Here is a 22,903-nt window from a genome sequence, read left to right on the forward strand (position 1 = left end):
GCAGAACTTGTTTGAAGTTTTGGGTGGTAAGTGCTTGACCCACGTTGTATTAATATGATAATTTGATGCACGATAACATCGTGTTGGATTAGCCCCTCTTGCGTGTAAGTGGGAGCATCTGGCTGAGCAGTATTAAAAGGAAATCCTATCACTTGTCCATTATGGACTGAAGGAATCTATTTCCTATGCCTTCATTTTTACCCAATTTTGTAAGTGGGAGGCCTGAGTGATTCTCTGTTATATCTGAAAGCTAGAGCAATGCCAAAAACTTAGAGCTTTTCCTCTTTGTGGGCTGTGCTTTCCAGGTCTCTAGAGGTGTATCAGAATGACAGAAAAAAAAAAAAGATACTGATTACAGGAAGTCACGAAGTCTCATAAAAAGAAGGCTTTTTGTTAGGCTGAGGGAATGTGAGTTTTCCTGTTCTCTGTTCGGGCCTGCCTGTGGCATTGATCAGTGCGAGTGGTTGACCCTGTTATAACAAAGTGGCTTTGCTGTGCCTCTTACTGCCTGCCTTAAGAGCTTAAGAGCGCTCGTGTGGAAAAACCTGCGTTCTGCTGAGGGAGAGAAAGAAGTGAGACAAGCATCTCTCTGTACTAGTGCTCTGTTCCCTACAGAGAGCTACATGTAAAGGTTCTTACTTATCTTGTCTTGTGATTAAGAGGATGAAGTTTGTTGGATTTGTTGCAGTTTGCAAGTTCGGGTATCCCCTCCTCTACCCTCCAGTTACTGTTACTTTTTTTTTTTTTTTCTCCAGGAAAATCATTCCTAAGCTTAGCAATGAACAGATGCTGCTAGGTGTTGCTGAATGATTAATAGCTAATGTTTTTCATATTGGATATTGTGCTGACATGTCTGGCTCAGTTTTGATCTGCCCCTGGAGCAGCAAAGATAGAATTAAAGCCAGGCTAGAGAGATTATGCCAATTAGAGATGGGGAGTAACAGAAAAAGCGGTTTCTGTACTACTGCCGCAGTGAATGCTACTCAGAAGTTTTATGCAAAAAAGGTTAGTGCAGCACCATTAATGAAGTTGAAGGGCAGATTTTACGCAGCTGCAAGCAAAGTTAAACGTGTGTTGCTGTTTCTGCACTGACCTTTCCCACCATACATCTACAGAAGAGGTGGTAGGGATAGCTTCTGGTGTCTCCCTGCCCATGGAGGTGCAGTGGTGCTGTCTGTCCCCTGGGGCGGCGCTAAGGGAGTGAAGTTCAGATGGATACCTTCACAGGGACAGCTGTACAGGCTGTTTTTTCCTAGGTGTACCTTGGTGTTTTATAAAGTTGTTTCCTATTTTCTTGGCTAAACAATTCCTGTTTAGGTGAAGCCAAGGGGAATGGGACACATCATTACGTCCTCTTGGGAGCGGAGGAGGGGATGCACTCAGCATGCAGGTGTGCAGATCAGTACTATTGGAGGAGTTGTGCATCTGCTGCATCTCTTTGCATCTTTCAGGAGTTGGCCTTGGGAGGCTTGCTAAGGGCTTAAGCCATTAACTTTCAAGAACTGGAACAGCATTTATGATGGTCTGTGATAAGCTGAGCTCCAGCAATTGAGCTCAGATACTGATTTATTAAGGAGTTTGGGCATTGCCAATTTCCACCCCCTGCGAAAATCTGCTTGGGAATGTTGCTGGTGCCATTGGATGTTTTGCCAAACCAAGGGGAGAATTAGAGCCTTGTAATTTTCTCATAAAACCAACATTTTTAGATAGCCATTTTGTTTTAAAATAGATGTTATGTTTAATCCTCTTACAGACACAAAGTTAATGCCAACTGACTGGAAAGAGTAGAAGAATTTGCCTGAAGGCTACTGAAATGTATAAACAATTTTTTCCTGTTTCCTAACAGAAGACTTGTTCTTGTCCTTTTACAACCAACTTGCTTTTGTTTACCTGGTTTTGGTTGGTTTCAATCCAAGACTTCTACCTGTAGTTGTGTCGGCGTGGTGTTTAACCTGAGTTTAAAGGCTGTGTGAGTGTTGTGCCGTGAGTCAAGATGAGGTAGCTGGTCTTCCTGTGTATCCCAGCCTCTGAAGGCTGTCCCGCTCCATCTGCCAGCTGTGGCTGAAAGACTTGTGAATCAGCTTCTGAAGTGCTACAGTTTCTCAGACAGGCATATTAACGTAATGAAAAGCTTTAGCTTAATAGTCAACAGCTACTGTGACCTGGTAATGGCTTAAGCTGCTCCCGTGCAGTCCATGGATCAGTACCCCAGTTTGCACATAGCCCGATTTAGATGGTGCACCAATGTGACCACGCAGCTTCTAGTTGGCTTTCTGGGTGGGCGAAGGATGCCTATGCCTTTCTGTAAGGGGGCTGTGCCCTTTTCTCTCTCCTAGGTGAAAGAAAGCCATGTACTTGCTTATTTTCTCCTTTCCCAGAGAAAACACTTCCACTACATTTGTACTGTTTGCCCTTTTCTTTTGAACTCTGGTAATTTATGTTTATTTTTCACTTCTGTTTCCCCAGTGTTTAATCCTACCTTTTCTACTAACTTTCCCTGAAATGTCTGTATTTCTCCCTTGAGTTCTGTTTCTGGCCTCAAAGTTATTTGCCTGTGTTTACAGGGAGAGTAGATATGTATGTAAATGGACATTGCCTTTGCTATTGTAATATGATCTTCAAAGGCTTGGACTACAGTCATTTTGCTGCATTCTTTACATCAAACATTTCCCTTGGCAAGTTGCTGCCAACAGAGTGCTTCAAGGGCCCAGTGCTGTTAATTGCCTTCTGCTCCCACTGAACTAACGGGGCTTGTGTATGTGTAAAACTGAGCTTCCAAATTAGAGCTGTGTGGTCCTTGTGCAGTTGTGTTTGTGTTCTACCATTGTGTCCTTTCTTTACTGATGTAATCTGGAAGTGATCATGAGTCCTTCTCATGACCATTTGGTGTGTGTTAAAGCACAGGGGTTGATAGCAGTGGAGGAGGGTAGCTAGGTTCCAGCCCAACATGGAAATGGTGGTTTAGGAGAGGTCTGCCTTTATGAAGGTAGCCCACAGTGAGTCCTGAGTATGAGGCACCACTATCTCTGCAGTGCTGTGGTATCTATGTTACCTGTTTTTTCTCTTCTTTGCCAGCAGAGCTGCTCAGCGTGTGTGGTGCTGTGGGCTGGCAGAGCAGGAGCTGTGGTGGGGAAGGAGGTTGCACACCCCAGGGCCGGGGAGAGGTTTGCTGGGAGAGGGGATATGACATGATGTGAGCAGAGCAGGGAAAGAGTGCATCAGATGATGTGTCATCAGTATGTATTGCAGTCCCTACCACAGCATGAAATCCTCAACGGAATGGACCTGCACCTCCTGTGAGAATGGGGAAGGGTGGGAAAGAAGTGAACACATGCACATGATCCTATGAGAGCTTTCTCTAGTCCCCCAGTATAAAAGCTTTTCTGGTGTTCGGATACTTTTCTTGTCTTGGGACTGTGAAAGATGGAAAGGGAATCCTAGTCTTCCAGTAAGGGGTCACATACTGGGAGTGACCCAGGCTCCTGTCCCGCTGGGTGCTTGCTTACAGCATGACCCCTCAAACCCTAGCTGGAGAAACTGGGAGGAGGGACAGTGACATGAGCTGTGGTGGGGGCAGATGGTTTGCAAGACTTTTTTTGTTGCAGAAGCTTATCAGAGTTACACCTTTACAAATATAGCAGCTATTCATTAGGGGGTATTAATTGGTGTAGTCTGTATTCGCCCTGGAAATTGAGAGTGAAGCCAGTAATATCTGCTGTAACAAAGAAAAGGAGGTGTTCTCAAAATCCCACAGTCAGCTGGATCCATTTTTTTCCTGCCCAAATGTAGGTGAAATGCTGTGGTTTACCCAGGGCTCAAACTAGTTTAGCTGTTTAACATGAAACCCAGAATTGTACAGCTCTTTGGAAGCTATAGTGAAGGATTTCAGACTCCTTTTTTTGTTTGTTTGTTTTCCCTTCCCATTGACACAGAAAGTGATATCAAAAGGCATTTTTTTTTTTTTTAAAAAAAAAAAAAAACAAACCCAAACCAACAAGCACAACCAACCAACAAAGCCCAAATTTTGTGCGGAAGCCTGCCATGTGGATAATTTAGCGTTTATGTTATCGTGCGGTGTTGAGACTCAGCTCTGAAATAGTTGGATGTTTTACTCAAGGAGTCAATAATGCTACAGCCAAGTGCAAGAATGGAGAGAATTTCAGTAAGGGGAGAGTGTGTTAATTATCCCCATAAGATGCTCACGTTCAGTGCTGCATCTCATGTGTTTTCATATCTGCTGAAGCAAAGCAAGAAAAGTGCTGTGCTGGGGCAGTGTGCTTTGCATGGCTTAGAGCTGGATAGATGTAAATGGTTAAAAAGGGGTTCTCTGCTAGAGAGGAGGAGGGGAAAGTAAGAGTGCATTCCCAAAAAAGTACATTCCCAAAATAAAAAGCTTACATCATGGACCTCTTCAGCTTTCCCACACTTCTCCCCTAATTATTGTCCTGCAGGACAGCTGATCTATTTCAAACAGGAAGCTGTTTACAGATAACACTTGCAACTGTTTTGTCTGATTTGTTGAACTGTCCAAAAGCAAAAGACAACCTCTTTTCAAATTAAAAACTGTCAGACTTCTGTAAACAGCAGCAATGAGGTTCATCTGTGCAGTGTCCCTGCAGGCACAGAGCGTTCTGCAGTTCCCGTTTTCTCAGCAACCGTAAGGTAAGAGACTTTTATACTTTCACTCTTTAGAAGCCCGTCGAGGAAAAAGCCTGGGTGGTTTTAGGGGGCTGCCTTGTAAGTGGCAGAGTATGATTGACGATCCCCACATAGCAGGGGAAGGTAAGGGAAATAAGGACTCGCTCAATTCTATCGGATAAAGTTGGACCTTTCTGTTGAGAAGCCCCCGTGTGGGTTAGATCACTGAATTCCTGTTTAGTGTGGGGTTTGTATTTAAAATGTACAAATGCCACTGAGAGAGCTCGCATTCCTTTGAGCAGAGAAGGACAAAACAGAGTATGAATTTTATTTTTTCCTACAATTGAAGCTTCTTGCAGTTCATTAACGGGTTGTGACTCCCAGTAACAGATAATCACTATGTGAGTTTAATTTTGGAAATATTATGTGCTTTTCTCCATCCTTCTACTTTTATTCCTAAGCAGCTGGTTATTTTCTACTTTAGAAAGTGAGCTTTTAATACAGCTGCAAAGACTGACATCGCAGAAGTGAAGCGGATGACAGAAGTACCAGTAAGAGCTAAGATTACACCACTGAGTAATTAAGAGTGAACTCAGTGAAAACCAAATCAAGTTGGAAGTAGTATGCAGGAATGCTTAATGAAATTTAAGGATGTAAAATCTTGGTCTAAATGAGCTGGGGTAGGACACTAAGCCATACTTTGGGAACCAGAAGGCCGCGTGCTTGCTTTTCAGTCAGGAGATAGGGAAAGTAGGATTCATAAAGGGACTTGTGAGTTTCCATTCTGACCTCTGTGCATACATGCGTATGTGCTCAATACAGGCAGTAAAATTTAGGAGAGGGATTGTTTTCTAGCAAAATCAAATCACTGTGGAGAACCGAAATACCCAACTTCATATGCTGTACAGTGAAAGAGAAAGAGCCTCTGGACTGAAAAAAACTACAACTTTGATCCTTGGGTATTGAAAGATTTTAAAAATGTAGCAGGAAACTATTGCCATTTCCTTCTCTGTAGCTGAGATCTTTTAAATTTCTTATTTATATGATCATTTATATGATCATGGACATTTAAGGCGTTACAGTGATCAGAGAATACAAAACAAACACCGATTTAAAGGCCTCACTTATAATGATGATATTAGGATCTTTAAATCTGTGAAACTCATTAGACATATCCCTAAAATTTTATTACGCTACTGATGCGGCATAAATAAGGTATGCAGATGTTGTAGACAAGAAGTAATACTTCCAAGTTGAGTATTCCTTTGAAAATGTTTGGACTGTCTTTCAGAAAATTCTTAGATGTATCTGTTAAAATGAACTTACTGTTTTAATTAGTACAGTAAAGAGAATATGTAACTTAAATTCATAGTCAAAATGGCATTTTAAACATGGTGTAGTCCTGGAGTCAGCAGAGAATTGCACTGTGGAAGCAGCAGAAATCTACTGTGCAATTTATAAATTGTATGTTACATTGAAGGCTATTTTTTTCTAATTACTTTTGAATGATTTTACACTGTTTCTGAAGCTCTGTTTAGTCATTTTTAGGGGTGTCCAAAAACTCTTGAACCAGAATTCCTTTGAAGTATGAAGGCTTTAGGCAAATTTGCTTTTTAAAGAAATGCATCAGTTTTCCGGGGTAGTTTAGTTCTTTTGTCAAAGTATTTTGGCTGAAAACCAGAAGAGTTTAGCCAAAAATATTCTCATGGTGTCTCCTGGGAAGTGTAGTTTGTGGTTCGCGTTGCATTTCATTACTGGCTGGGCTTCACAGCTGAACCATGTTTCCCGTAGGGCCGTGTGGTCAGGGGCTCGCTATTTTCATTTCCCTTGATGAGAGGAGCGTTAGGATGTATTTTGGGAAAGGTGGCCTGGTGGAAGGGGTCACAGACCGGGCTGGTGAGGTGTCAACTGTAGGAAAAGCCCCTTGCGTTCCTGGTTGATAACTAGCTGGCAGCTTCCCAAAGTTAAAGTGCTTCCTTCTAGTTTGCATGTGAGCTATGGACCGTCCTCTTTGTGGGCCTTGAGAGTAGGACCCTTTAAGAGGGTTTGATATGTCAGTAAAAGGCTTAAAGCCTTCTGATGTTTTTAGCCACGGAAACACCTGTACAAGGGAGAGAACACTTAAAAAAGTTTCTAAGACTTTGTTAGTGCTTCCACCAACTTTTGTGTAAGAAATGTTCTGTTTTATACATTGGGAACTGAAAACTGGAGGGGAGTATGGCTGGATTTTGAGAGCTAGGTAAACTCTTAAGTGGAAAATAACTCAAGTGGAAAACAACCTACTAGGAATCTGAAACTTTAGAAAGAGGTGGTTTTGAAAACCCAACAAGGTCTCATCTCACCCATCTAAGTGCCTCTAAAAAAAAAAAAAAAAAAAAAAAACAAACAAACTAGTCCTGGTTGATTTGCCTATAGTTGTGTGATGTCTGTAGGCAAGAAGAGATCTGAAGTTGACCTGCTCAAGTTCTTCCATCTCTGGACCAGTCTCTTACTTGTTTATTAGGATCCAAGAATCCTTAGCTGCTGTGACTTGTTTGGATGCTGCTTCCTCAAAATTGTGTCAGAAGATTGGTTAGGAGTTCCATAAGGTGTCCCAGAGGCCAGAACAGAGCAGTAAGACAGGTGGTGAGGAGTTTTAGGGTTTACATTGTTTTCCTTCTACAGTGAATCATAGAATGTTTTGGGTTGGAAGGGACTTTTTAAGATCATCTAGTTCAACAATAAAGCACCTGAACGAAGAGTGGACATGAATAAATCCTTTCACAGTGCTGCAAGTTAGATATGTGGCTCCAGGCCAAGAATCCGCAATGTTTACGTGCTATATGGAGTGAATGGAGGACTGCTAAGCGCTGAAGAAAGTGACTCACCACAGCCAGCAAAGTGTGTGATGGCCACAGCAGCCAGCTGGAAAATACTTGTGAGGGAGATCTGGGATTCCCTCTGCTGGATGTGGGAGTGGATAAATTCACCACCTTCAGTGCCAAGTGCCTGCAGGAACATGAGTTCCAGAAACTGGAACGTCACCTTGAATGTATTGGTGAAAAAAAGACTGTACCACAGTCTTTTTTTTTTTTTTTTTTTCAGTGGTGCCAAGTGATAGGACAAGAGGTAATGGGCACAAACTTGAACATAGGAAGTTCCTTCTTAACATGAGGAGGAACTTCTTTACTTTGAGGGTGGCAGAGCACTGGAACAGGCTGCCCAGAGAGGTTGTGGAGTCTCCCACTCTGGAGACATTAAAAACCCACCTGGACGCCGTCCTGTGCAACCTGCTGTAGGTGACCCTGCTCTGGGTGGGTGGGGTTGGACTAGATGATCTCCAGAGGTACCTTCCAACCCTGACCATTCTGTGATTCTGTATGTGTCCAGTCGTCCTTCAGCAGTGGAGACTGAAAACTGGCTCTGAAAAAACAGTTTTCTACAGTTCTCTTTGAAGAATGGACTGCTGCTACTCACCGGCCATGTAATCTACTCACCACGAGCACTCACCTGAGAAGCAGGAGATCTGCATACAGCTCACTGCACTGCTTCAAACCCCCACCTCCCATCCTCTAGAAAGGTGCCACTGACGGACACAGTAATTTGGACCACTGAACATCCAAGATTGTGCCCACAGCTCCCAAGGCAGTTTCTGATGTTGACTCTGATTTTCGAAAAGAAAAAAGAGAAAGCCTAAACAGTCCGGGGAAGTCTGTTCCTTTGGCGTGAGTACTCCTGTAAGAAGCTAGTCTGCAAAAGAGAGGCATCTCCCCACCATGGTTTGGAAGGGAATGGCAGCATTTTCTCTTAAACTTTCTGCTTACAGTGTGCTTAGAGGAGGCGGAAGGAGTTTGGATGTGTTTCCTTAATGGGCATAAACAGACTAGGTGGGAGAACAGTGTCTTGTCACTCTCCTCAGGCAGATTGTTGGCCATCTCTGGCTGGTGCAGTAAGAAATGCTTAGGCATTGAAGTAAGTTTTTGGACAAAACCACAGGCACCTCCTGCCTCTTAAGGTGGCTGAACTGTTAGGAGAAAGTTCTGAATGCTTTGTTCGGACTTGGGAAGAGGCCATAGATACAGATTCAGCGGTAACGTTGCCAGTGTTGACTTAAGCAGCTCTCTGGAGGTTTAGGGGTGCAGAATGGGGGAAAGGGATGGAGATGGGGAAGAAAAACTGCTTCAACTCTGGCTTGGTTTTGAGTGGGGACCTTGAAGAATGAAGGTGTGTCCCTAGCTGTGCTCAGGTTCCTGGTGCCTGTCTTTGGTCTTAAGCGTGGCTCACTGGTTTTTGTGTGTTTGGTTTTTTTTTTTTTTTTTTTGTCCCAATAGTATAATGCACTGTGGAACAAGCATAAATAATAACAACAAGAAATCCTACAGATAGCACTCTAAGATGTTTAGTTTAATTTGAGTGATTTTCAGGCTTAGTTGTGGTTCCCTCCAAATTCTCCTGCGATAGTGCTGATGACTTTAGCAGATATTGAAACTTGCTGATAACAGGCGTGTATTTATTCTCTGTAGTGGACTCCTTAGAAACAGCCTACGGGTCTTCAGGAGACCACGGACCGTGGGTTGATTTGGTCTCCATCTCATCTGAATGCTGGGAGCAGTCTGCTCATTTCTGTGCTGCGAGGGCTGGACAATGAAGCTTACATGCAGTAGTGCTTGGCTGGCTAAAGAATGCACTGTGCAGAGACTGAAGGGTTCGTAAATCATTCACCTTCACTAAAGAAGGCACCAAAATAACTCACGTCCATTTTAAAAGGCTTCATAAGTACTTCTTTCTTTAAATGGATCTTGTACAGCAAAGGCTGTTGGTTATATCAGAGTTAAGGGGAGACAAGAAAGCATGGAAGTTTTTGTGAGTACATTACTTAATCTAAGTAGAATTTTATGATTATCGTCAGAGAAGGATTTGTAAGAGATCATCTGAAGTTTGGGAATTATAGAGCTTAAAAAGAAAATTTATATGTAAGGGAACTGGCAATATTAGATGGCATGGTAATTACGGCCAATCAAAATAAAAACATAGACAAGAATGTAATAAAGGCCTGGCACAGGAAACAACAAAAAATGTCTTATTACATAGGAAAAGAAAAATGTCTCTCAATGAGCTCTCTCATCAGAAGGGTGTTAACAAGAAAACAGGTCTCTGATGGCTGACTGGTTAGTGGAGTTATGTACAAGAAATGAAAGCAAACAGACACTAAGAACATGTGGCAGAGCAAGAGAAGTGCCGCGCTTGCTTGCTGCAGAGACTCCAGAGTGGTGGGTCTGTCAGCAGTGTCTACAGATGTGTTTGCAACCGTTCTTTTTAGTTGTGCAAAGAACTTGCAGTTTAAAGCCAATGCAGAGATGAGGTGAGATGATATAATGAGACTCATGTTGTGAACTGCAGCTGAAAAAACTCTTTATCGGAGGTTTTCTTCCTTTGCTGTTAGAATCACCGTATCATAGAATAGTTTGGGTTGAAAGGGACCTTTAAAGTTCATCTAGTCCAATCCACCCTGCAATGAGCAGGGACATCTTCAACTAGATCAGGTTGCTCAGAGTCTCATCCAACCTGACCTGGAATGTTTCCAGAGATGGGGCATCTCCCACCTCTCTGGGCAACCTGTGCCAGTGTCTCACTACCCTCATTGTAAAAAAAAAAAAAAAAAAACCACAAAAAAAAAAAAAACACACACAAAAAAAAAAACAACAACCCCCCCCAAAACAACAAAAAACCAACCAACCAAAAAAACAACAAAAAACAAACCCAAAAAACCCCACCAACCCCAAGAAAATTCCAACAAAAGTTATCTTTATGTCTAGTCTAAATCAACCCTCTTTTAGTTTGAAGCCATTACCCCTTGTCCTATCACTTATCACTACATGCAAGATCATGGAGCAGATCCTCCTGGAAACTCTGCTGAGGCACATAGAAAACAAGGAGGTGATTGGTGACAGCCAGCATGGCTTCACCAAGGGCAAGTCATGCCTGACAAATATGGTGGACTTCTATGAAGGGGTTACAGCGGCAGTGGATAAGGGAAGACCAACTGCTGTCATCAACTTGGATTTGTGCAAAGCATTTGACGCTGTCCCACGCGATATCCTGGTCTCTAAATTGAAGAGACATGGATCCGACAAATGGACCACTCAGTGGATAAAGAACTGTCTGGACGGTCGCATTCAAAGAGTTGAGGTCAACGGCTCAATGTGCAAGTGGAGAGCAGTGACGAGTGGCATTCCTCAGGGGTTGGTATTGGGGCCTGTACTGTTCAACATCTTTGTTCAGCCTGAAGAAGAGAAGGCTCTGGGGAGATCTTATTGCGGCCTTCCAGTACCTAAAGGGGGCCTACAGGAGAGCTGGGGAAGGACTTTTCACTAGGGCATGTAGCAATAGGATGAGGGGGAATGGCTTTAAACTGGAAGAGGGCAATTTCAGATTGAACATGAGGAAGAAGTTTTTCACTTTAAGGGTGATGAGGCACTGGAGCAGGTTGCCCAGAGAGGTTGTTGAGGCCCCATCCCTGGAGGTGTTCAAGGCCAGGCTGGATGTGGCCTTGGGCGACCTGGTCTAGTGGGAGGTGTCCCTGCCTATGGCAGGGGCGTTGGAACTCGATGATCTTCAAGGTCCTTTCCAACCTAAACCATTCTATGCTCTTGTAAAAAGTCCCTCTCCAGCTTTCTTTTAGGCCCCTTTCAGATACTGGACAGCTGTTATAAGGTCTCCCTGGAGTCTTCTCCAGGCTGAACAACCCCGACTGTCTCAGCCTGCCTTTGTGGGAGAGGTACTCCAGTCCTCTGATCATCTTCGTGGCCCTCCTTTGGACCCGCTGCAACAGGTCCATGTCTTTCCTGTGCTGAGGGCTCCAGAGCTGGATGCAGCACTCCAGGTGGGGTCCTTTTATCCCCCAGCCTGTATTGATAATGGGGATTGCCCTGACCCAGGTACAGGATTCTGCACTTGGCCTTGTTGAACCTCAGAACTGTCATTGATGAAGATATTGAACAGTACTAGTCCTAATACGGACCCCTGAGGTACCCCACTTTTCACTGATCTCCATCTGGGCATTGAGCTGTTGACCACTATCCTATGGATGCAATGATCCAGCCAATTCCTTATCCCCTGAACAGTCCACCCATCAAATCCATCTCTCTCCAATTTAGAGAGAAGGATATTGTCATTCTATCATTTAGTCTATGATGTCAAAGGCCTTATGGGAGTCCAGATAGGTGACATCCATAGCTCTTCCCTTGCCCACTGATGGAGTCACTCCATCGTAGAAGGCCACTAGGTTGGTCAAGCAGGACTTGCCCTTGATGAAGCCATGCTGGCTGTCTTGAATGTGCCATGTCCTCCATGTGCCTCATCATGGCTTCTAGGGAGATCTGTTCCGTGATTTTCCAAGGCACAGAGGTGAGGCTGACAGGCTGGTAATTCCCAGGGTCCTCATTTCTGCCTTTTTTAAAACTGGGTGCAATGCTTCCCTTTTTCCAGTCACTGGGGACTTCACTTGACTGCCAGGAATTTTCAAATATCACAGAGAATGAGTTGGCAACTACCTCAGCCCATTCCCTCAGGACTCTGGGATGCATCTCATCAAGTCCCATAGAATTCTGTATGTTCAGGTTCCTCAGGTGGTTGTGAACCTCTTCTTTTACAGTGGGAGGGATTTTTCTCCCCCAGTCCCTGCCTTGCGGTCCATCCACTTGAGAGGTGTGGGGAGAGGGTTGCCAGTGAAGACTGAGGCAAAATGTTCTTGAGTACCTCTGCCTTCTTGTCCATTGTTACCAGTTTGCCAGTCTTGCTCATCAGAGGGGGTACACTTTCTTTGACCTTCCTTTTCTGGCTGACGTACCTGTAGAAGCCCTTCCTATTATTTTTTGTGTCCCTTGCCAAGTTCGGCTCCAGCTGTGTCTTGGCCTTCCTGACCCCATCCCTTCACAACTGGGCAGTGTAAAATTTAATATCTTTATGTCAGAATTGCTTTTCGTGTAATTGTGGAGTGCCAAAAAATCTACAGTCACTTTCTACTTTCCTTTCTTTTTTATAAAGGTTATATAAAATCTTCATGAATGCATGAACATTTAACAGTAATTTATAATTAAATAGTTCAAAATTAGTTTAAAATCCTTAGACAACATACATAGGTATTTCCTTATGTCTGCTCCATTTAAATAAATATGAATGTAATCCTAAAGTTTAAATCTTAAGGGAGAATTACAGATTTTTCAGTACCATCTTTCTTTTGAAATTTCAAGGGCAGTCTTTGAAAGGACAAGATGTATTTCTCCACAGAGCACTCACAGATAATCTTTGCTTGTTTTGTTGAGGAAATAGTGAAGAAGAACCCGATTTGTCTAAAGAAGTCCATATGATGTTCTTTTTAGATAGAATGTGAGAATTTTTGCCAGTTTCCAACTATATTCATGTCTTGAGTTTCATGTCTCCAGAATTATTCAGGTTGGACTATTTCAGTTTAAACTGTCTATATGTCATATATGGAGGTAACTGTTATCTTCACAAGTTCTGTGGAGATAGGTAAATAGGTTATATGCCAAAAGTGCTTTAAATGACCATGGATTTTTTTACACAGACCATGTCCACTGCTACATCTACTTCTATAGTGCTATGGGTATAATGAGAACATAATACACTGCTGAAAAAGAGTGCTCTCTATAGATGCTGGGGCAGTGTTACTATCAACTTGGAACCCTCCCACCTGAAAAGAAACTATTTGGGCATCCCATGTCTTGCAAATCCTGAGTTTAGTTTCTGGATGGCGTGTGTCAAGCTTGTGTAAGCAATGCCAACTTGATACACCCAGGGAAGTTGCTATATCAGCTACAACAACGTGTGTGCCTCCTTTCTCGTGTAACAAATCTGTGAGCACTTAATGCCAGGGTCTGTCACGTGCTTTGTTAACGGTCCTGGTCATAATAGTTTTTACTCTATCTTCTAAGCAACTCTATATTTAAATGTGCGTTTGCCCATTTTTGTTAGAGAATATGGTGATTACCAAAGCAGGTGGAGATGCCAGTAGTTATCGCTTACTTAATACAGCTGTTTATATTCCCTCCTAGAAATGTACATTATTAAAATAATCTCTCAGGGCAGTTGGTTAGATGAAAGGACGTTAATAAAAAAATCCCAAAGAAGTTGTCATCCTCAAGAATCTTTTGGTAGTAGAAGCATCTTGGCACACGGATAGGAGGGGAAGTAACACCTTCAGTTTATATGAAGTCAGATAAATACCCTTCTTTGCAAATTGTGTCCTACACATTCTGTTTCTGAATTTGCATTTCTTTTTAAAAATGAGACAAGTTTGTCAAAAGCATTCAAACCCACATGCAATCACATACTTTTTCTCAGTATTTTTAAATATTTGTAGACCAGGGCATTGTGCATGGCAAAGGATTTTGAATGCACATGTCATGGTATGAGAGCTGCTCTGGGAGATGCTTTACCACTGAAAGATATTCTTTCAGCTGGCTTCCATTTGCCATACTACCCTATAAGTAGGATCATGACTGTTGCCAATGATATAGACTGATTAGTGAAATTCTGCTGTAGCATACAAGTGTAAGAATGCTTTTACTTTTGGGAAGTTCGTTAATGTCTATTTATCTGCAGGAATCACACATCTTTGCATGTGCTTTTACTCAGTCACATCAGATTCATACAAACCTGGTTTGGGTTTTTTTTTTTTTTTCCACTGTGTTTTGCTTCTACAACCATCTGTATATACCAACCATATATTTTCTCTTAATCTGGGGAGCTACTTTGGTAGGTTCCCCTTACTTTTGTCTTCTTTCCCTTATCTGCACTTGAAAAGTTGTTTCAGGGCTTTAGGAGTGAAAGGACATTGTATTGCTATCAAGTTCACTCTTCACTTGTCCAGTGAAGATACATGACTATTTCCTGTGAGGGTTGCTTTTTCCTCTGATGCTCTTAAGTTTTTCTCTTGCATTGAGGCTTGGCCGTTTTACTGAAGGTGGTGTTGGTCTCTCTATCACCAATACGCTTTATTTCCCTCCTTTTCCCAGGCTCCTGGGAGCCGATATGATGGTTCAGCGTAGGGTCACAAGTAGAGTGTTATTTGGTCTCTGTACATCCCCAGCTTGAGAATAAAAATAACCTTGTTGAAATTGCATTGACACCGCCCTAGTTCAAATGCAAAATTTTGATCCTGCATGCTTATGTACCATGGTGTGTTGTTATATTGAGGATATCATTCCGAGAAGTATGTCCTTGTCATTTGAGGATAACACTCTTGGATCATTTCCATGACTCTTGGTGGCTTGCATGCTGTTGCAAAATGCCTCATGTTGTTGTATCTCCTATGCACCCTGTCTTTTGCTGGATATTATTTTCCATTGCAGCCTGGTATGTTGCCATATCTTTCCTCCTTTTAAAATGTTCTCACTCTAATTATGTGCTGGGTTTTTTTTTTTTTTTTTTCTGGTGAATTTAGTCCTTTTAATTCTTTTACTTATCCATCTTTCTGTTTTCTGTGTGCTGCTGGCATGCAAGGGCATAGTTTTATAACACACTGAAGGCCATCTCAGCTGCTGCCAAGGGCATTTCTTTCCATGGCTGGCACCATTTTTCACAGGAATGATGGGCATTTTATCCTCACCAGGAACCAAGGAACTAAATCAACTGCAAAATAACATTACAAAAAGAGGAATAGCTTTCTGCTGGTGCAGCAGCTTGTGCTAGCTGATGGTGGGATCAGCTGGCCTTCGGTGACAGTACAGGGAAGGGGAAGGTAACGTGGGTCCGCAGTGGGAGACCCAGGCTGCTGTTAGCCCTCCCATAGGTTGGCTTAGCTAATTAGTGATGGTGGGACTCCCCTCACCTAACTTTACATGCCTGCAAGGCTGAGCTAGTCATACTGGGCAATGGATAGGTACCTCCAGAGTCAACTATCTGTCCTGTTTTAGGATGAAATGAATCGCCACACCAAGGTGCCTTCCTCTGACTTGATTGTACAGGGAGCTCAGGGTGATTTTCCTCAGACTGAGAACCAAAGCCAGAATGGCTGAATCCCTCCCAAGGGTCTGCTTATAACTTCTGCTAGCTTGAGATCTGGATCTAAGCAAAGTCAACCCGATAAATAGGCACCTCCTAATGCCAGCTGTGCTCTGTCTTGTGGCTCGGTTTTGAGGTGTCATACTTGCAGCACTGGGAAAGACTGTGGGCAGCAGTCAAGTGGCTTCCCTTTATTCTTCGGACCTCCTTTAAATGTAGCTGTCACCTATCTAATGGGTGAGAAAATGGGGGCAAAACCTGTTTCTGCTCTGTTTTGTTTGCTTTCCTCAGTGAGGCATAGGATGCTGGGGCAACCAAAAGCAAACCTTTCTCCCATCCACTTGCACTCTGGGGTGGTGCCTTCTCTCCCTCTCTCTCTCTCTCTCCTCTCTGTCCTTTCTCTGCCACTCTGCCCTGGTCAGGCCTCTCTTTTTTCTCTTTTGCTTTGTGTTTCTCCCACTAGTAGTCTACATCCTATGTCTCTTCTCTTGTCTTTACTCTTCCTCTAGCCTCACAAACTGCTTTGCTTAGATTTTTGTCTTCTCCCTGGGCATTCCTGACCTGTCCATGTGTTTACACAAGTCAATTGTGAGATGTAAAACCAGAAAGTAGGGAAGGGAGAACACTAATTTTTCCCCCTTTTTAGTCTAGTGTGCTGGCACCTTCACTAGGCTTCTCCCCTGCTTGCCTTCCATCCTTTAATATGCCGTGCCTGAGCATAGTCTAATTTCACCCTCTGCGTCCATCTGATGGGAGCAATTACTCTCCTGGGGAACTGGAGCTGGGGGTTCAAATCCTTTTAAGTTACGGCTGTTCCATAGCTGGTACTTCTCACCTTTCGGATCAACACTTGAGTGGTATTTCCGTTTTGCAAAAGGCATGCGCCGCTGCTGACATGTCTGGAGTGATTGGATGGGGCCTCGATAGGCTATTCTGCATCTTCTCTGCACCTCCAAGTACGTAGCTGTGGGACTGAGGCCACCCTCCCTGGGTTAAGTTTGCCTCTTGAGCCTGTCCAGTGCCCTCCAGAAGGCAATTGTCAGGCCCACCTGGAAAACCTGAAGGGTGAGAACATGTTGGAAAGCATAAGTTGGTTGAATTAAGCACTTAAATACTGCACGGATGTCCCAACTTCTGCAGCAAGTCCTAAGCCTCTGTGGATGTGGAGGGCTGAAAACCGATGCCTTAAAGCTTCAGAAATAAGATGACAAAGGCACGTGTAAATAATATGTACTTATTTATGTGAAGAAATGTACCCTAAAACATTCTCCATATCATTCACTGATCCTTGGTGTTTTAGTTCCTACAGATAGGTGTGTGGGGATAGTGTCAGGTTCTCACGTGGATGCTTTATAGGAGTGGGGCTGAACTGAGACAATTTAGGCACAGGTTTTAGAAGAACCGACACCTATATTTGAACCCTGTTGTTTGTTTGTTTTTTTTTTTTTATTTTGCTGTAGTTAAGAATACTGAAAATTTGATTTGACATATATCAAGAATGGCACGCAAAATCTCAAACTATTTCTGTAAATTATAGCTGCAAACCAGGTTACGGCAGAGATCTTGTCATCTAATATGGACTTTGATTAAAACACTGTGGGAGAAATTTTGTTTAGCATTTCTAGTTATTTCTGACAGATACACAGACAAAGATAAAATTCTACTTGAGTATTACCCTCTACCATCTAAAAAAACATACAGAGCTATTATGAGAGATTTGCCACTCGGGCAAGAAATTACGTGGGTCCCATCTCCCTTTAGTTACAGGTTTTGAAAACTTACTTAACCCCTTCTGGCACTATTTTCATCTTACCCTTGCTGAAGCTCTGATTTTATATCTTCAGCACAGATGACAGTAAGTTGATTCTGACATAAACTCATTGGCTTCAGCAGAACAACATCAGGAAGAAATTTGTCTCAATTTTTAAAAACATTCTTCTCGATGAAAAGTGAGGCTACTATTCCTACGTATGACAAGGACACCTGTGTTGTACAGTCAGAACTTACAGTCCCTTACGCCTTACAAACATGAGCCGAGGAAATAGCTCTATTGAGCCAGAATAAAGTGTACTTCGGGGAGTAACCAATGACTTCCTATGAGTTAGGCTTTTAGGTAACGTTAGCTTCCCATCAGCTTAGACTCACTCTTTTGTCCTCTGCAGCAAACCTTGCTGTTCTTCAGCGTCATCAGGACCTGAAATGTGTTATGTCTTTGCTTTATGGTACTCCATGCTCCATAGATTCCACAGAGACTTCGTTGCAGCAGCAGTTATGGTCCTCATTTTTGAAATTCTATGGTATTAATATTTAGGGATTTTTTTTTTTTTTAATCTTTCAAGCCCATTGCTTTAACCTTTAAATCAACACATAGACTTTAGCTTCAGAGCACTGCAATGTTATGAAAATGATTATCCATTGTATAGCAGCTTTATAATCGATTCTGACTTTTTATTCTGGCTAAATGGTGAACTCTTGCTTGCCCAAGGTAATGCACGAGAGAGCTGGGAGGACAAACGAGAAAACGCTTAGATAAAATAAAAGCATAGCTACACAAAACATCTGTAGGTTAGGATGATCAGCAAGGCTGTAATGGTGAAAGAAGAGGTCAGCGACACAGGTTTCATCTCCCGTGTGAAAGACATCTTCTCCAGGGGAGGATCTGCAACCCTCAGGCCAAGGGGTGAAAAGCAGCTTGGATGAACAGCACTGGAGGCTTCTCCCTTCTGTCTCTTCCTGCTTCCCCCAGAAACGTATCCCTGATCTGTGCTGGGCCCTGGTGTTACCCTTGTAGCCCTGGGACTTAATTACATTTTTTTTTCCTTCTTTTTTTTTGGCTTTTATCTGTTCAAAATGTTTGAAATAGCATGAGGGCTGTGTCACAGCCTGACAGCCTGGCATTTCACTGGCATGATTCTGTGGGCATGTGTTGCATCCCTTAGGATGGGGCTTAGGGCTGGCCAGGGCATTTGAGGATACGCAGGCTGCCAGAGAGTTCTGGGAGGTGTCAGGATGTAGATGACGAGGACTTGAAAAGTCAGGGGAGTGAAAACTGTTGAAAGCTGTTGGTGTGTCTGTAGTGCTGACTCAAACCTGCTTGGGAGAATCGCCCACCAACCGCAGCTGTGGCTCTGCAGATTTGTGTGCCTCTCTGTACCAGGGACATACTCAATTCAGAACACAGATCATTCGGCTCAGATTCCTGAGAATGAAGCATAGTTTTAAAAATAATGATAATTAAAAAAATCATAATGAGAATGAAAACAACTCTGTAATAGTGAAATAAAAACAGCTCAAAGAGGAGTCCTGTAGGATTATGCGGAGGATTACAACCGCTCTGTAGCTGTTTGCTGGCTGAGCATTAATGCCAGCGAGCATAATTTCCCTTCTGCCTTTCTCAGCCGTTTGGATTCAGCTAGGCAGATCATCCGTGTTGTTGCTTCTAGGTCCAAAACAACGGCGTGCTATAAGCCGCCGTCCCTTGTGGAACAGCCGCTGGCAGATACAGGGTCTTCACACAGGAGGTGTTTGCTGGCTGAAGGGACCATCCACAGCTGGGGGGGAAGCGGGGCAGTGCTGGGTGCCAGCTGGCCCGGCTGGTCCCGCAGTGGTTTTGAGAGAGCGTGTGGTACCTCTGGAATTCTCCAATGACCTCTCAAGAAATTGTCACTTGAAGCCTGGCTTAAAAAACCTCTTCTCTCTTGGCAACTGAGGCAGATTCCCTAAAGCCGACAGGTCTCAAAAATTGTTTTGAAATTATTGTACTGGTTGCATTGGTACATTTCCATTCCTAATGGGAATAGAGGCATTTCACTTTTTTTTTTTTTTTTCTAAAGGAAAGGCCATGTAAATGCTCCCTTTTCCTTCTCTTCCTCTCACTTCTTTTTTTCCCCCAAAGCTTTCAACTTACGCTGATTCGATGGCCGCCACTATAAGTGTGGCAAATTTGACTCCTGAACCCTGCGTAGACAGTGAGAAAATATTCATACTTTTACAAGTGCTGAACATCTCTAGGATTCTCTCTGGCATTGGTTTTACCAATGCTGAAGACACTCCAAATACCGGGGCTAAGACAGTGTTTGAAAAAACAGGCTGGCACTTTTTTTTCTGAGGACCAATTTCAGTGGGATTTAGTTTTCTAAGTGCTTTTATGAATCTGGATCTGAAAGCATTTGAAGGTAGGTCAGAAAGGCAAAGAATTTTCCAGGATTTTAAAATGAAAGGTACTGCTGTAGCACATACCTAGAGATCAAACCCTTATTTCAGTCATGTAAGGCAATTTTAGCTGCAGAAGAGGTTTCTTTTTAAAGCCGAAAAAATGAAGAAAGTGATATCCAAAGTGCTTTTGGTTTGATTTCTACTACTAATGTGTCCCTTTACTGCAGCTGCAGACTCTATAAAGTATTTAATCTGCAACCTCTTCAGAGATTTCCTCTGTTAGTGGCTCTTCTCAGACCAAGGTAATTTCCAGAGTATTCATGTGGGTCCGGGTGTTGTGACCTGACTGACACTAAGAAGCTCCGTTTTCTAGAATGAGTCCATTTTCTCTGTGAGTCGAGCTATCACGAGGTGGGATGAGGTGTATCCCTTGTGTCTCTGAGGCTTGTAAACCCTGCAGCAGCAGGCAGTGGGGAATGTGATGAAGCTTCATTGGATGTTTTGTTTTCCCTAGAAAATCCTTCGTATCTGGCTGCTGAGCAGAGCCACCAAGCAGCCCTGACAGTTCTCTGCTGCTCGATGCCCGTCTCATCTCTCCGCTGTGTAGGAGTTTGCAAAGGCAGATTAATATTTAACGTACCTGGAGGCTTTGATCTTTCACTTGTAGTCTGGATACGTCTAAAACCTCATAAAATGCATTCAGAGGAAGTGATGCTGCCTTTTTATTCACTAATACTGAGACTGGAGCACCCTCCTAATTACAATTCCTTCTTATGTCTCAGGCCATTTCATTCCCCTCTTTGACTCATCAGTTGAGAATCCTTATCACCAGCCTGCTGGGTGCTCATGCTGAAACCGTCTCATTTCCAGTCTTTCAGCTGTGCATCTGAACCACTTGGCTTGAAAACCTCTTTGTCTGATCTTCTGTCTGTTCTTCTGGATCCTGAAGTGCGCCCAATTACAAAGAAAAGGTGGGATGCCCTGCAGGCTGGTGGCCAGGTGCTCTCCTGGGGTGGGAGCTGCAGGCTGTCAGACCCACGTTCTCTGTTTGCTCAGCCCACAGAGCATCAGTGTCCAGGGTGGTCCCACTCCCTGTCCCTCAAAGGTGGCTACTGCCGTGGGTTAAACACCTATGTTCACTTGTATGGAAGAGACTTCCAGGCACAAGTCTCTGCCGTGTCCTCCTGGCTTGCTGAGGCAGTGGCAACTCACTGCTTTCCCACATAGGGAGTGTTGGTCCCTAACTTGGCATTGCGAAGCCTGTGTTTGCCATGGACCCCCTCACTTTCCAGTCTACCAGCACGGGCTATGCAAGTGCCAAGTCCAGTCCTAGAAGCCTTTGAAGGGAAGATCTGGAGAAACACCCTTCTCTTCAACCTTTCCTCTTGGCTAGTTTTTACTAGCTTTTTTGCTTGCTGACTGTTGTGAATCATGGACTTGGCAAAAAGAGTCAGGACAGTCTGCCATGGACACCGTGAGCTCCTCTAGGCCACAAAGTGCACCAAGACGCGCGGTGCCTTGTACCATGGGGTTAGGAATATCATTTTGGAGAGATGTGGCCAGATTCAAGCTTCGTATATGTAAAGTAATTTGTTTGATATGCGCATGAAGATGTTTGGGAGAAGAGTGCCATCACAGAGATCTAATACTTCAAAACTATATCAAGACTGAAGTCAAATAGTTTGTATAACCTTAGAAGATAGCTGTAAAGTGGCCAGTGGCCTGACCTGGTTTTTAGTAGTCCAGGCTGGCTCTGTGCATAGGCAAAGGAGGCAGTAGCCCAAGACAGCAGAAAACAGCAACGTAGTGGGTGTTTTCCTGCTGGTTTTGTCTGTCAGAGCCCTGGGGAGCTGGGCTGGTTGCTGCTTCCCCGTGGTAGTAGAAGCTTTACATCCAAATTGCCATTAGTCTTTCCTTTCCTCCCAACTATTGCTGTTCTGTACGTCCACCTTTATGATGTGCCTTCTTCTCCAGCTCTGGTTCCTCATCCTTGGGTGGCAAAATTCAGCTTTGCCTGCACTCTTGAGAAGCCTTGAGTGATGTTGCTGCAATAGCGAAAAAACTTAATATAGCCTAAATTTTTGAGCAGCCAAGGTTTATACTTCTGTAGGTTTCTGTGCTCCTAGCGATACCTGAGCTAGCTATTTTAAAGCTGATTCAGACGTGTATGTATGAGCTGCAGTCATCTTAGTTGTGGTAGCATAAGCAAAATTTTGGGAACCGAGCGCTCCTGAAAGGGGAAAAAAATACTGTAAGCATCTGTATATGACTGAGTGCTGTCCCTCTAGAGCCTGCACCCTAAGTTATGAGATGAGACTTTGTAAATGACATTAGTACTTAATAGTCTGGCAGGAGTGTGTGGTAAGGGTACAAAATGTATCTCTAGTAAGACTGTCTATATTGTCATCTGCTGGACTAAAAGGTAATAAGAAATTGAAACAGAGGCCTTGAAAATAAAATTGTTACGTTACAGCTTAGTGGAAACTTCCTTTTTTTTTTGGTCCACACTCTCCTGGGTCTTCTTTCTGGTTGGCAAAGCTTGTCTATGAAGTAGTTCATGCCTGTCCCATTACAGGAGCTGTGAAAATCCCCAGGTAGCCCCTGTTCCTCCCTGGCTTCATGGGAGGATTACCCAGCACCAATGATTTTCTCTAGGGTTTCCTGCTCTACTGTACTAGCCCATTAGACTATGACTACATCAAGATCCCTTGACCCAGGAGCTCTTCCCAGGTCCAAGCATAGACACCACCTTCTTCAGGCATGGTCCTGCTGCTCCGCCGTACTGTCCTTTGGAAGGAAAGCTGGGTAAGAGATTTGAATCAAAAGGGGCTCACAGCATACACCAGTCTGTGCCCCAAATGTGGACGATCAGTGAGAACCGTGGGGGGTGTGTGTGTGTGGAGCACCCCTGCCCTGCAGTGTGGATGTAGCACCAGATGGTGCAGCAAGGATGTTGTGAGGCAGCAGCAGTCTCTCCTGTAACTCCTGCCATGCCCTCCCCACATGAGGAGGGAGGCAAAACCTGCTCCCATCTGACCCCCCTGCTGCAGTCTACTCATTTTATCTCCTAGGGGATAATGGAAGCACCAACTGGACAGCAATTCAG

At 43.6% G+C, this 22,903-nt stretch overlaps 1 protein-coding gene across 1 annotated transcript in view; it reads left to right on the forward strand.

Moving 5' to 3' along the window:
• The first annotated feature begins 4,470 nt into the window (after positions 1-4,470).
• Positions 4,471-22,903, forward strand: part of COLEC11 (collectin subfamily member 11) — a 41,378-nt gene continuing 22,945 nt past the window's right edge. Inside the window, exon 1 of the mRNA XM_082480822.1 lies at positions 4,471-4,662. The gene's annotated coding sequence lies outside the window, so the exon portion shown is untranslated. The remainder of the gene's footprint in view (positions 4,663-22,903) is intronic.

This window comes from Vanellus vanellus (assembly GCF_965231255.1).
Source record: "Vanellus vanellus genome assembly, chromosome: 3".
NCBI lineage: Eukaryota > Metazoa > Chordata > Aves > Charadriiformes > Charadriidae > Vanellus > Vanellus vanellus.